Here is a 12,584-nt window from a genome sequence, read left to right as displayed (position 1 = left end):
TAATACACCTTGCTAGAGGTAGCTAATATCAATCCAAAGGAATTTGAATTATTAATAAATAAATATGGATCTGTCATCACAAAATCATGTAATTTGGCAAATATAAAGATGAATTTTGCCCCGCATTTATACACCAATCTGCAATGAAGCATAAAAATTTTATAAAAGTAGCAACATTCCCTTCACTGCCATTAAGCTTCTCTTAGCATTTTTATAAAGGGATTTTATTACTTCACCATTTCACCTTACAGTAAGGTTTGCCATGCATGTTCTTAATGACTAATTCAAATTGATGCTGAGCACCTGGAAAGTCTATTGAATTCTTCAGTGAAAGTTACAGGTGCTAGGACCAGAAGCTAATTTTCTTGTCTCTGACTGAGTCTTTGAAATAATTTCCACTGTCCTTTTTGAAAAACAACAGACGAAAGCTAGGCAAACAAGTAAGCATTGAAGTAAAATGCTCCCTAAGTTTGAAGTATATTAATATTCATCTACTCATTTCCATTCTTTCAGTCCTATGAAAATAAGGTCTATTTCAAAAGAAAAACAGATTTTATCAAAATGTACAAAGTAGTACACGCATTAGATATCAATATCAATCAGGGAGATTTCCATGTCAAAATATACTCATTTTTCATCTCCCTGTAGTCACTGGTTCTGAATGGAGTGTATTATTGGTTGCTTGTATCACAGATGGTACCTTTAGGCCCCGATGAGGATAAAATTCTACCTCCACAGAGAGTTCTTGCTATCAAAATTTTGCACTCTAAAAAAAAAGATTACTACAAACATTGCAAAAATTAGTCAAGTTTGTTACTTTTGGGCAAATTGAATCCCATTTGGGAATGGGACTTGAATGGTTTACATACTCGCATAGAGATTTGTAATGGCTTTGAGTCTTAGGCCTTCCTTCCTAGTAACCAAGGAAGTATTTCACCCTATCCCTTTACGTAAACAGAGGTATAAACAAGACAGAGAGAGAGACCTCTTCTTCTTTTCTCTTCCTGCAAACTTGAGAGACAGCAGATCCCTGCAGTTGGTCTCGCTTATCTGGGAGTTGAGGCCTGCTCAGACTTGTTTGCCACATGGGAGGTGGAGGGTGCTGGCCATGCCTGGCGCGATCCTGCTTTTCTTAAGGGAAGCGGTGAGATTTCATTTTGCTGGTTCTTTATTTTGCTAGTTCCCGGGTTTCAATTGTGCATATCTGTTTTGGTTTTGTCCCTTTTCGTCCTTTTTTTCCTCTCCCCCTCTTCGATAGAATCCACTCCTACCTCCTCATAATCCTTCTCCAGGGCAGCCATATCCTCCCAGGCCTCTGAGAACTCCTCCATGCCCTCCCCCACGTACCAGTGCACAAATGCCTGCTTGGTGTACATCAGTATGCTTGGTGTACTTGTATAGAGATTTTGCATATAAGATTGTCTATTCATACCTGAGAGGACAGAGCAGAACTTTGTATACCAAAGTCTACCCTAAACTGATGCTCTTCTCAAATATCTCCAATGCTTAAAGTTGATTAATAGATCCAGGTTGATATTATTATATTTATGTCCCATGCTAAATGGAACAATAATTTTTTCCTGTATTTTAATCTTTTTTTCTTTAACTGCATGAAAATATTACATATCTTATCTCACAGAATCATATTTTTTTTTTAATGAATTAGGCACAAGTCATTGAATTGCTCGTTATGATGCCCTTAGTGAAGTCTAAATTTACTTCAAGGAGTGCCAAAAGAGTTTCCCCCTTACCATGGCAATATGTAAGGGATATAACTTGATCTGAAACAGAAGTCTAAAATTATAATGGATCTGGTTCAATTTTGAATTATATCCCAGAGGATGATGCTGTGACCTATGAAAAGTCCATTTGACGACTAAGCTGGAGCATATGCTATAGGACTACATGACGTGAAATGTGTTAAAAAAGTCTTCCCCAAAGACAGAAAGAAATTCAAAGAAGCATGTGGTTACAATAATCAATACCTTTACTAATGATGCCTTTCATAGTGGATGAGAATTGTGACATTCTAGCATGTTAAGGTGATCTTTTCACATCCCAGAAAAACCAAGCAGATATGATTTCTTTTGCCAAAAATATAATTACTATTTGCACTTGTTCGCCCCAACTCTGTTTCTCATAAGAACAAAAAAATGATGTAATATTAAACTGCAAAACAAACAACACACAGAACAGGTTTCCATAAAACTGCAAGTGTAACCTATGCATCAAATCACACTGTAAGAAACTGTGCCTATAAATATCAAGTAACCTCAAAAATCACTCAGCTGCAGAAGCTTGAAGCAGTACTGTTGCTGTATGCTATTTTTTCCCTCTCTATTCCTATCTGAGGCAGCTGCTGACCCATGTTACTTTTTGTAGTTTTCCAAATGGCTTTTGCATAGGTCCAAGCTGCTTAGGGAATAAAAATAAGGGGCACTGAACATTATGCTATTCTGTGTGCTTATCACCATTGGTATGAACCAATGGTCAATGTAATTTTCCTCTAGTATAGGTATTAGCTGAAATGACACAAATTCGATATAAATGTTCAGTCTGACCAGCTATGAGAACAGTAACTAGTAACTCACCAGAGAATATACAGACTAAGAAACAGTCTGAACTGACATAAAAAAAATCTGAAATAAGCAGAATTCATTTCAGTGGGAAACCAACAATCCCAACCTGACGAAAGGTAACTGCTTTCTGCATCCTTACTGCATGCATTCCTATACTTTAAATGGTGTCTGTTTCATCCCTGGGAAAAAAGTTTTTCACAACCATTCAAGTGGCACAAAACTTTGGATAGTGAGTGGCAGCTGATGTTTCGTTTCTGAAATAGTTCTTAGTGCCATTTCTTTCAAGTCTCTCCACTTTGCCTGGAGAGGCTTCCTCAGAATAAATGTTCTATTACATATGTATACTAGAAACATTAAAAGAAATTTTTATGTCTCCATGACATGGTATTTTGAGATACATGTGCTCTTAGGTTTTGCAAACCTAAGGTAGCAGAGATTAAATCTTTTTTCAATCTCTGTGTTTTTCTCCTTGGAGGTTTAGGCAGGTTTCTTTCTCCATATGAACCCATCTGTCTGCCTGTTACTGCAAAGACTGGCAGCATCACACACTTGGAATTGTTGATGTTTAAGACTAGGATGAATTTTTGTTCAGACTCAGATTTTTACAGCTATTTGGGATAAAGTACCTTTTGTTTGTACAAACAAGTCTTATTAAACTTGCTGTCTTCTGCTGTAGAATTTCTGCAAAAATAAACAATGGAATGTTAAAACAAGGTGCTCAAATGGAAACCCAGGCCTACAAGGGTCCCTATAAGCCCTTAGCAGGAGAGCTAAATAAGAAAATAGCTTAACTGAAAAAGAAACATAGAATAGGCAAAGTTGGAAGGGACCTCTAGAGATCATTTAGTCCAACTCCCCTGCTCAACAGAATCACTGACAGCAGGTTGCCCAGAGCAGTGCCCAGATGGCTTTTGAATATCTCCAAGGGTGGAGACAGCTCAAGATCTCTGTGCAGCCATCTGGCGCATCAAACACTTCTCTCAGTTTGCATCATCAGCAAGCTCCTCCACTGAGGGTAAGTCTTCCTTGCTCCAGACTTTACCTCTGGTCTCAGGGGCCTGAAGACCAATAATACTGATAAAGACTGAGAACAAGGTGACATTAACTACCTTGTCCTTTTCCACTTCCTTTGACATCAGGCCACCTGTCTCATTCAAGAGCAGACCTACATTTTTATAGCCTTTCTTGCAGCTGACATACCTGCAGAAGTCTTTCTTGTTGCCTTTCATGTCAGATATCAACTCCAGATGGGCTTTAATTTTCCTCAGCCCACCCCTCCATGCACTGATGGTAACCTTATATTTTCTTTGCGTCATTTGTTCCTGCTTCCAGCCCTTGTATGCTTCCTTTTCATATCTGTGTTTAGACAGGAGCTCCCTATTTAGCTGAGCTTGCAGGAGGTGATCCTTGAAAATCATCCAACTCTTCTGGATCTCCCTTCTCTCATGGTCACTAAAGACAAGGCTGCCCCCAACATGCATATCCCACCCAATCTCTCCTTGTTTGCAAGTATGAAGTCCAGCAGAGCAATGCCCTTTGCTGGCCCCTTGATCACCTGTTTGTCCTCCTTGCACTCTAGAAACCTCTTGGATTACTTGTGTCTTGCTGTGTTGTCCCTCCAGCAGGTATTGGGGTGGTTGAAGTCTCCCATGATGCTTCTTTCAGCTCTCTGCAGAAGGCCCCATCAACCTCCTGGTAAGTTAGCAGGTAGCAGAAACCCACAAGAACATTGGATATTTGGCTCTACCCACAAATCCTGAACTGTGATCTCTGAATTAACTCATTAACCACCCGTAGACAGAACTCTAGGCATCCCCACTGGTCTCTCACATCAAAGGCAGATCCCTCTCCTCACCATCCTGTTTGATCCTTCCTGAAGACCTTGTGTCCGTCTCTCATAGCACCCCAGTCATTTGAGCTACCCCATCACATCTCCCTAACCCCAATGAGATCATGGCTCTGTTTAATCCCCATGCTTCATGCATTTGTGTATGGGAACTGCGTGTCATATCTGAGGGAACAAACAGTTGACTTCAATACTTCGGAAAAAACTGCCTGCCTTGAATCCCTCAAGATGCCATTGGGAAGAACAACTCTCAAGTTTTTTAAAAAATACACATATTTTGGAGGGATGATGTAGTCAGACACATAGTGGCATACTTTGTGTGGTTTAATGAACACTATTATTAATTAAATTAAAACGAAAATTTCATTTCCAGGAAAACTATCTTGTCTCCTTTTAGATCTTCTGAACAATTTGTGTCAGTTCATGTAACAATAAGACAATGTAATATTTCACAGAACATGTTCATTGAACTCCATTTCTAATCAAATGAGTTAAGAATAGAATATACATTAATAGCAAAATTGAAAGTCTCCTGACTTCATTTTGCACACAAATGCTGAGCAGCATTAAGATTAGATTCATTCACAATTCTATTTTCAACTTACATTTATGGTCAAGATAGTTCCACCCTCCCTTGCCCCACATGGCCACTTTTCACTTTAAACTACAGCCAATGGTGATAGAGAATTTTGCATTATCTTCTAAAATGACTTGTGAGGTTGCGTGACTGGAAACTAGTCCAATTAATTTTACCACGACCTATACCACCAACTATACAAATAATTTCAATCTCCTAATTTGCACCCAAATCAGGACTTTAACTAACATAGATAGTTCGCCAATACAACAATTTATAGATTATTTATTTGAAAATTATGATACGTGGCTCAAGTTGATAGACTTAGAATTACATTGCCAAAATTTTTCGCAGCCAGCCCTCTCAGCATTCTGCAGTAAAATCAGTATTTATATAAAAGAAAATATCCAGAATAATTACCTATAGAACATTAATAAAGCTAATGGAGATACACTGAGAGTGACTTGGCCTAACTGCACAAATGCAACTGCAATTCAAATATTACTCCAGCTTATGCTCCAGGATAAGCTAATCTGCAAAGATTTTTTTTCTTTGTAACTGTTATTGAAATCAACAATAAAACTATAGACACAGCAATTTTTTTTGTGCAGAATCAGAGATATCTGATACGAAAACGCTTATGCTGCTAGTAATGTAAATAGGACTGAAGAGTTTTAAAATCTGTAGTGTGATTTCCTTAAAAAAGAAAAAACTCCCACTAATATTTGTTCATAACCAAGGTTCCTATATCACTTTTATTCATCCTATGTTTCCTTAGAGACTTCTACCCTACAAGAAGACAATAACACATTTGGGTTGTGTGCTTAAAACCATGTATATAACTTAAAACCAACAGTCCTAATATAGAATCATAGAATGGTTTGAGTTGGGATAGATCTTTAGAGGTATCTTGTTCAACTCCCCTGCCATGGGCAGGGACATCTTTCACAGGGACATCAGGTTGCTCAAAGCCCTGTCTTAATGTGACCTTGAACACAGTTCATGGCTTAGTTACATGAACAATTTATCACACACCAGCTTATAAATGGTAAATTTTCATGTATGTAGTATCAGTCCATCATAAAAAAACATCCTCAAGTTATTGGAGGTACTTCAATCTACTTTGAAAGATTAAAAGAAACTTGAATTATTTGCACTTACCATTATGCATTAACAAATTGATATTATTATGGCTCAGCTGCTGTGCAGCAGCATTTTATCCACAATAACTTATTTGTCTAATATTTAAAACCTTAGAAATATTGGAAAATGTGTCAGTTTATTCAGTTGACAAACTATGAAAAAGCTTTTTCATACTTTTAAATATTTTGTATTCTTTATAAAGTACTGAGTGGGTTCTCTCCTATAAGTTTATAGTGCTTCAGAAACAACAAAACTATGTATTTATCTAATGGTCAGCAAGAAAGAGTAAGTTAGATTGGCATATTTAAAAGCTTTGATTAAATAAATGGTAACAACAACAGTCCTATTAGTAAGATGAGCCTCCAAGCTGGATAACAAAATACAATCCAATCCTTTCCTTCATTTCCAAAATATTTTACATGTACATAAAAAGGGCATATGTAACATTCAGGCAATTGCACTACAAATTCAGAAAATAATAACATCATAGTTAGCAATTCAGCACTTGTCCTTTACTTTGAAATGCCTGTCATCCTTCAATATATGGGGCATCCCTCTTTCTCTCTCTTTCTCTCTCTCTTCCTTACCCTTGATGCCTCAGAGCATTTTGATTTCTTTAATTTTTATAGATTTTAGAAGTAGATGTGTAGTGAATGTAGATTTTAATGTAGCTGTATTATATCCCTTACCCTGTAGCATAATGTTTACACATGCCAAACCCCATCCGATATCAACCCCTCTAAATTCTGTTAGCTGTTTAGTCTTCTTTTCAAGGCAGAATTGCAGAAAAACACCTTAAGGCCTGGACCAGAAGATATCACACAGACACAGCGACCTTCAAGCCCAGAACTTTGGAGGAGCTTCAAGGATTGAACGTGCTTCAAGGAAGATGAAGATGAGGAAGAGGGGATCCCAAATACCCCTAGACTCAATTCCCGAAGGGACGGCATGGGGCAGAACTGGGGGGTGGACAAATTGGGATTGGATGGACCTTATTATAAAATCACAGAACCACTGTCTGAAAGGGTATGTATTCCTGTGGGTATAACAACTCATTAAAGCTCCTGCTCTCTTCACCTTATCTCCTACACTAAATTGGCCCGGAGCCTTTTCTCTGCAATCTTTTAGGCAACACTCTCCTTAAGACACTTATGCAATATAAATAAAACCCAAAATATTACAATATATACACTGCACATATATATAGTGAAATAATAAGGCTCAGTGGAGACAAATCGTATAATCATTAGCTTAACTTATAAGAACTCAGAAAAAGCTGTTACTTAAAAAGTCCACAATCAACTCATTGATAATATTTTGTCCCACAAAATAATGCGTCATGGATCAGTTAGTACCAATGAACAAAAATTTTGTATAAAGCAGATTTCATCTTCCATTTTTTACGCCTTAGATCACATTGTTTTCTCAGGGAGTAATGTCTTTCATCACATACACAATGGACTTCGTGCATAACGTGGGTTAATTTCCTTGGTGATTTGTTCCAACTTATGGGGATAATTAAACACTGAAATAAATGACTTTGGGATATGCTGATTGCCCTTCAGTTTAAGTTTTCGAAGCCAAATCTGTTGTCTTTTTAAAGGATATGCCTTAACACAATGTGTCATGTAATGAATTTCAGTGAAATGTCGTAGTCCAGGGTATGCAAAAGGAATCAGGCTAGGTCAGTAAAACTTTCTGAAACAATGACAGGCTTCAATTGCAGCTTTAAAATTTCTTGAGGACTAGCATGCACAGAATAAATACAGGCATTTATTATGACCTTGCAGACTACTCAGCAGCACACAGACCGCATTTGCAGAATCATCAATAAAGGTAACTTTAGTCCTCTGAATCACAAAATGTATCTCTGCCAGTGGCAACAGACAGAGTGAGGCAAGTGCTCTGCCTATTTGCCAAATTAAATTGTATACATCTGTGCAAATAAATTTTAGCTGTATTTGAGTATGTATCAGCACAGTTCCTTTGGAATTAGTTATTTAGTGTTCAACACCTGTTTTTCTTGTTAATTTATATTGCTTAAGATTTCCCACCCTAATTTGCAAAAAAACATAAAGATTAAACTATATACAATTATTGATTTTTCCTCTGGGTATGCATTTTTTCTTAGAAAAAAAACCATATTTGATTGTCTTTTTATCTTTCCTCTTATTTAAATCTCCTGATTTTTCTGTTTGTTGTTAAGATAGTTTCTTATATTAATGAAGATATAATTAACTTTGTATCCTCTGCACCGATTTTGCCTCACACATAGAAATGAAACAACACAGGAAAGGAAATAAGATATACTATGAGACCAAAAAAAAAAAAGTCAGCCCACAATAAAGGTGAAACAATAGCTCCACTCAAGCTAAAATTTGACAATGACAGTACACAAGTCACCATTACTTAAATCATATTAATAATTAATAGGCTTATGTGTTACAGAATGCTCTCCCACCATTTTTTCCTCAGCATCACACTTTCAACTCTGAAGAGTTTCTATCTTTTTTCAACTTACATAAAATATAGCAAACTAAGATCAATATTATTTTAGAAACTGTTTGCTGGTTTTTTATATTTATGTTTGAAAACATATTATCACTTTTTGTGGATGTAAGACTTTACAGATTAGAAAAAATATAAAGGAGGAATTTTCTGTGCAGCTTATACCATGATCTACTGTAGCTGAGAACCACATTTCTTCCTGACAGTAATGGAAGTTGCAAGTTTTATTAGACACCAAACAGTCTGGTAAGTTTATCTTGGTTGCTAGGTAATTGTGAATATATGCATGCTAAAAACAAACAAAAGAAATGCCCACAAAATCTGATGCCCCACTGGGGTAAATCAGTTCAACTTCACCATTTGAAATTCTAATCTGATGCTTTTTCTATGCTAGAATATTTAATATATGTTCAAAAGAATGCATCTTTGAAACGATTTCTCACGGACAGCAGTGCTGCTCAAGAACAGCTTGCAGTGCTCCATATGGCAAGAGATATTGCCGAGCTATTATATTACACAGGCAGTTGTGGAGTATAGCAAACAATTCATACTATAGGCTATATTTAAGAGCTTAAGTCTGTGAAAGCAGCAGTTAAAGGAGTATAACAGCTGTAAGAGCATGAGGATACCTTGTGGAACTGTCATATTCAAAGGAGGTGGAGAGTTAATAAAGAAATACCAGTATTTTGCAAATGGCAACTTCGTCGGGGGAAAGAAGTTATGAGAAACAGCGAGCACTACAGAGATGAAAAGCCAAACCAGCTGTATCAGCCGAGCACGTTACTGGTACAAGTGGCTGCTTTGGTGAAAGAGAATTGTACATAGAAACATGAGATCATTGTCATATTAACAATTAATTTTAAAGCAGTTTTGTACAACCAAGAAAAGGTATTATTTAGCAAAGAGCATTTTTTTTTCCTTTTTTTTCTTCCTATAGAGAAGGTGGAATTAAACCCTCTATTTTTTTTTAAATCATGACAGAATTTTTCCCATCTGCTTTTAATGCTTGTGGAATACTGGCTTCAGACATTTTCAACATTCATCATTCTTGTATGAAGAGGCACACAAATACTGTCCATTGAAATTGCTAGTGAAGACATACTCTTTACATAAACAGAAATCACCTAATCTAAAAGCAATAGCATCAAGGAAAATCTTAACATTACAAAGTTCTAAGCTGTTGATGGTGCAAGACAGATAAAGCTGAAGGATTTTGTTTTAAAGCAAGGATCTAGTTAACGCCAGGAATTATCACTACCCTGTAGTTTTCATTTATCCACAACTGGCAGCTATGACATCTCTCCTGAGATGTGAAGGTGACTAGTCACCTTTGTCTGGCAGAAAAATACTGAAATCATCATCTGGTAGAATCAAGGTAAAGATGAAGTTTCACAGAGTAAATTTACTGTCTTTGACCAGAGTACTTGGTCAAAGCTCAGGGCACTGTTTATTGATTCTGTGAGGAGGAAGGCGGTGATGGAGTCAGATGTCTTTGATGTCATCTGTTTACTTACAAAGAATGAGCAAGCTTCTGAACTGCTGCAGAAAGCAAACAACAGTTTCCTTGATCATTCCACCAAAAATCTTTCAAACTGGCACCCAGAATAAATTTTCGTTCTTAGATGTTAAACATTTACCAGATGGAAAAGGGTAAATAACATCCTTTCTGGGTCTAATTTCTGTGATTTTACAACTCTCAGTGCCGTTCTCCTGTGCTCCAGTACCTTACTGTGTATTGTGTCTCTTCTCTTAGGCACTTGATTTTCCCAGGCATATATTTCTACATTCAAAGTTTCATAAAAATGAATGAATATGAACTCATTAGGCCATGAATGTCCAGTCAAATACAGAGGGTGGAAGCCTGTATAGTTTGTTAAATAATCTTGAATAATTTCTCATAACCGGTGTTAATGAAGCATGGTGGTTATATCTCCTGGTTTCTGAAAGACTACATTGAATTCCTCACATCTATTTCTAGTGCTAGCACACGGAAAATGACTGTGTTTAAATGCTAAGGGAATACATGCATTAATCAATATCAGTTTTCAGTTCTGATGTTAAATCAAAAGAGTTAAAGCACTGTAATTACTTTGGGATCAGAAGTAGCACTCTCTTTTGTTACTATCTAGCACCCACCAAGTACTCACACTCTCTGGTCTGAGCATAGGTGAGCACCAGCAGATGCTCTAAGACTGACCTTTTAGATTTGTGCATGATGAGATGGTCTGGCTGTGGAACCAGGGTTATAGATCTCTATTTTCTTGGCATTACCTCAATGGGTACAGAGCTTCACATGTACAATTAGCCTTCGCTAGGCAGTGAAGCTGCAAAATTAAATCAGACAATCCACAAGCAGATGTACTGACAATGCATTTGGGTAGCTGAAGACAAGAGAAGGCAGGCTGGATGAAATCCATACCTTCATTTTAATTTATATTGTTACATATCAGCAATCTCATACATCTGAGCCTAGTTTACCTTACTGATCTGAATAAAGAAGTTTGTACAGAGCTGTTTGAGAGCCATGGGTGATTAATGCCCATTCTTTGCAGCACAGTGTATTTGAACAACCCATGAAAAACTGAATCAGGTCAAATCCAGACCAGAATATGCCACACTGTAAGTTCGTTGCATATGTTGCATCCTATATCTGTGAGGCAAACTTAGAAGAAAATGAAGACAGCTGGGATTAAGGTAAAGTGGAAAAACATAACATTGACAGAAATTCTGTATCCTTATAATCTCCTACTTTTTTTGTGGTCACCACTATCTGCAACATTATTTGTCAACTGTTATTCAAAAAACCAGAATATCTGAAATGGCACTTTATTTTCAGAGGTGCCATCACAAGTGGTTTGCAAGAACACTGCTTCTTTATGAGACAGAAATTCAACAAAAAGGTGTTTTAAGAAAAGGTTGTAATGTAGCAGCACCTTTGTCAATCACACTAATTCAGCTCCCGCACAGGATTTTCTTTCCACGTTAACAGCATCTCACAATCGAAAGCAACCCAAATGATAGACTCAGATATTGTTTTGTGCTCTCATCAGAAAAGAATGCACTCCATGCCACAATAAAATATAACAAATAAAAAAAAATAAAATCAAGACATAAATACATTGAGACAAAGTCAGTTTTCGTCTTTGTCCTATGATTCCAGAAAAGCTTGTACCCTTTAATGGCAGTAGCAACAGTAAAAGTCTTGAATTTAATTCTACCTCTTAAATTACAACAGGCATCAGCGCTATGAGGGCAGGAAAGCTGCAATAAGCCGGAGAGCTGATTATGGAAAAAGAAAGATTTCAGAGTGCTCCCCACCGCCACCCCTACCCCCCCGCAACCTGCCGGCATCACGGTGTAAGAACTCGAAGGGCCGGGGGGCTGTTCCGCAGCAAACAGAACGCCGGCAGCGGCGCGGTCCCTGCCCATCGGCGGAGCGGCAGCGCCCCCTGGAGCCAAAGCGGCCGCAGGGACGCGGCTGCCGCGGGAGCAGCGGGGAAACGCGGGGCCCTGAGGCAAGGAGTTCTCCCTCTCCTATCTTCCTCCCGCGGATGGGCCAATTCTAAGCTTTGGAAAGTCATCCAGACCAGCAAATCAAAATGCTTTAGGAGGCACGGCGGAAAAGAAAAAACTTCAGTGTCCGAGAAGCTGTGAACGAACAAACTGCTGACGATTTTTCAGGCTGAAGGTTGGCAAAGATATTTTTAATACCCCAGCCTTGTTTCAGAGCCCATCACATCTGTAAATATAAGAAGTATATATCAGACACTTAAAGAGAGAGTAAAATTGTTTCATTGCTGTCCCCAACATAACCCTCAGGAAACAGTTTATTTGAAATTTCAAATATTAGGCTGTTGCACCCTGTTTATTCAGTGTGCGTAAACCATCTTACTTCTGCAAAAAAATTTTCTCTAGTTCTTACTTTAAATCT

The 12,584-nt window shown here is 37.6% G+C and overlaps 1 long non-coding RNA gene across 1 annotated transcript; it reads left to right on the top strand.

Annotated features, from left to right (window-relative positions):
- Positions 1-991: 991 nt before the first annotated feature.
- On the top strand, positions 992-6,961 carry LOC108492598. The gene is made up of 3 exons (XR_001873172.1): positions 992-1,144; positions 4,205-4,274; positions 6,907-6,961. It is a non-coding gene; the product is annotated as an uncharacterized LOC108492598 (long non-coding RNA).
- The last annotated feature ends 5,623 nt before the right edge of the window (positions 6,962-12,584 follow it).

Source organism: Lepidothrix coronata, unplaced genomic scaffold, assembly GCF_001604755.1.
Source record: "Lepidothrix coronata isolate B3197 unplaced genomic scaffold, Lepidothrix_coronata-1.0 Scaffold0, whole genome shotgun sequence".
Classification (NCBI taxonomy): domain Eukaryota; kingdom Metazoa; phylum Chordata; class Aves; order Passeriformes; family Pipridae; genus Lepidothrix; species Lepidothrix coronata.
Note: the sequence above shows the minus strand (reverse complement) of the source record. Positions and strands in the feature narration are given on the sequence as shown.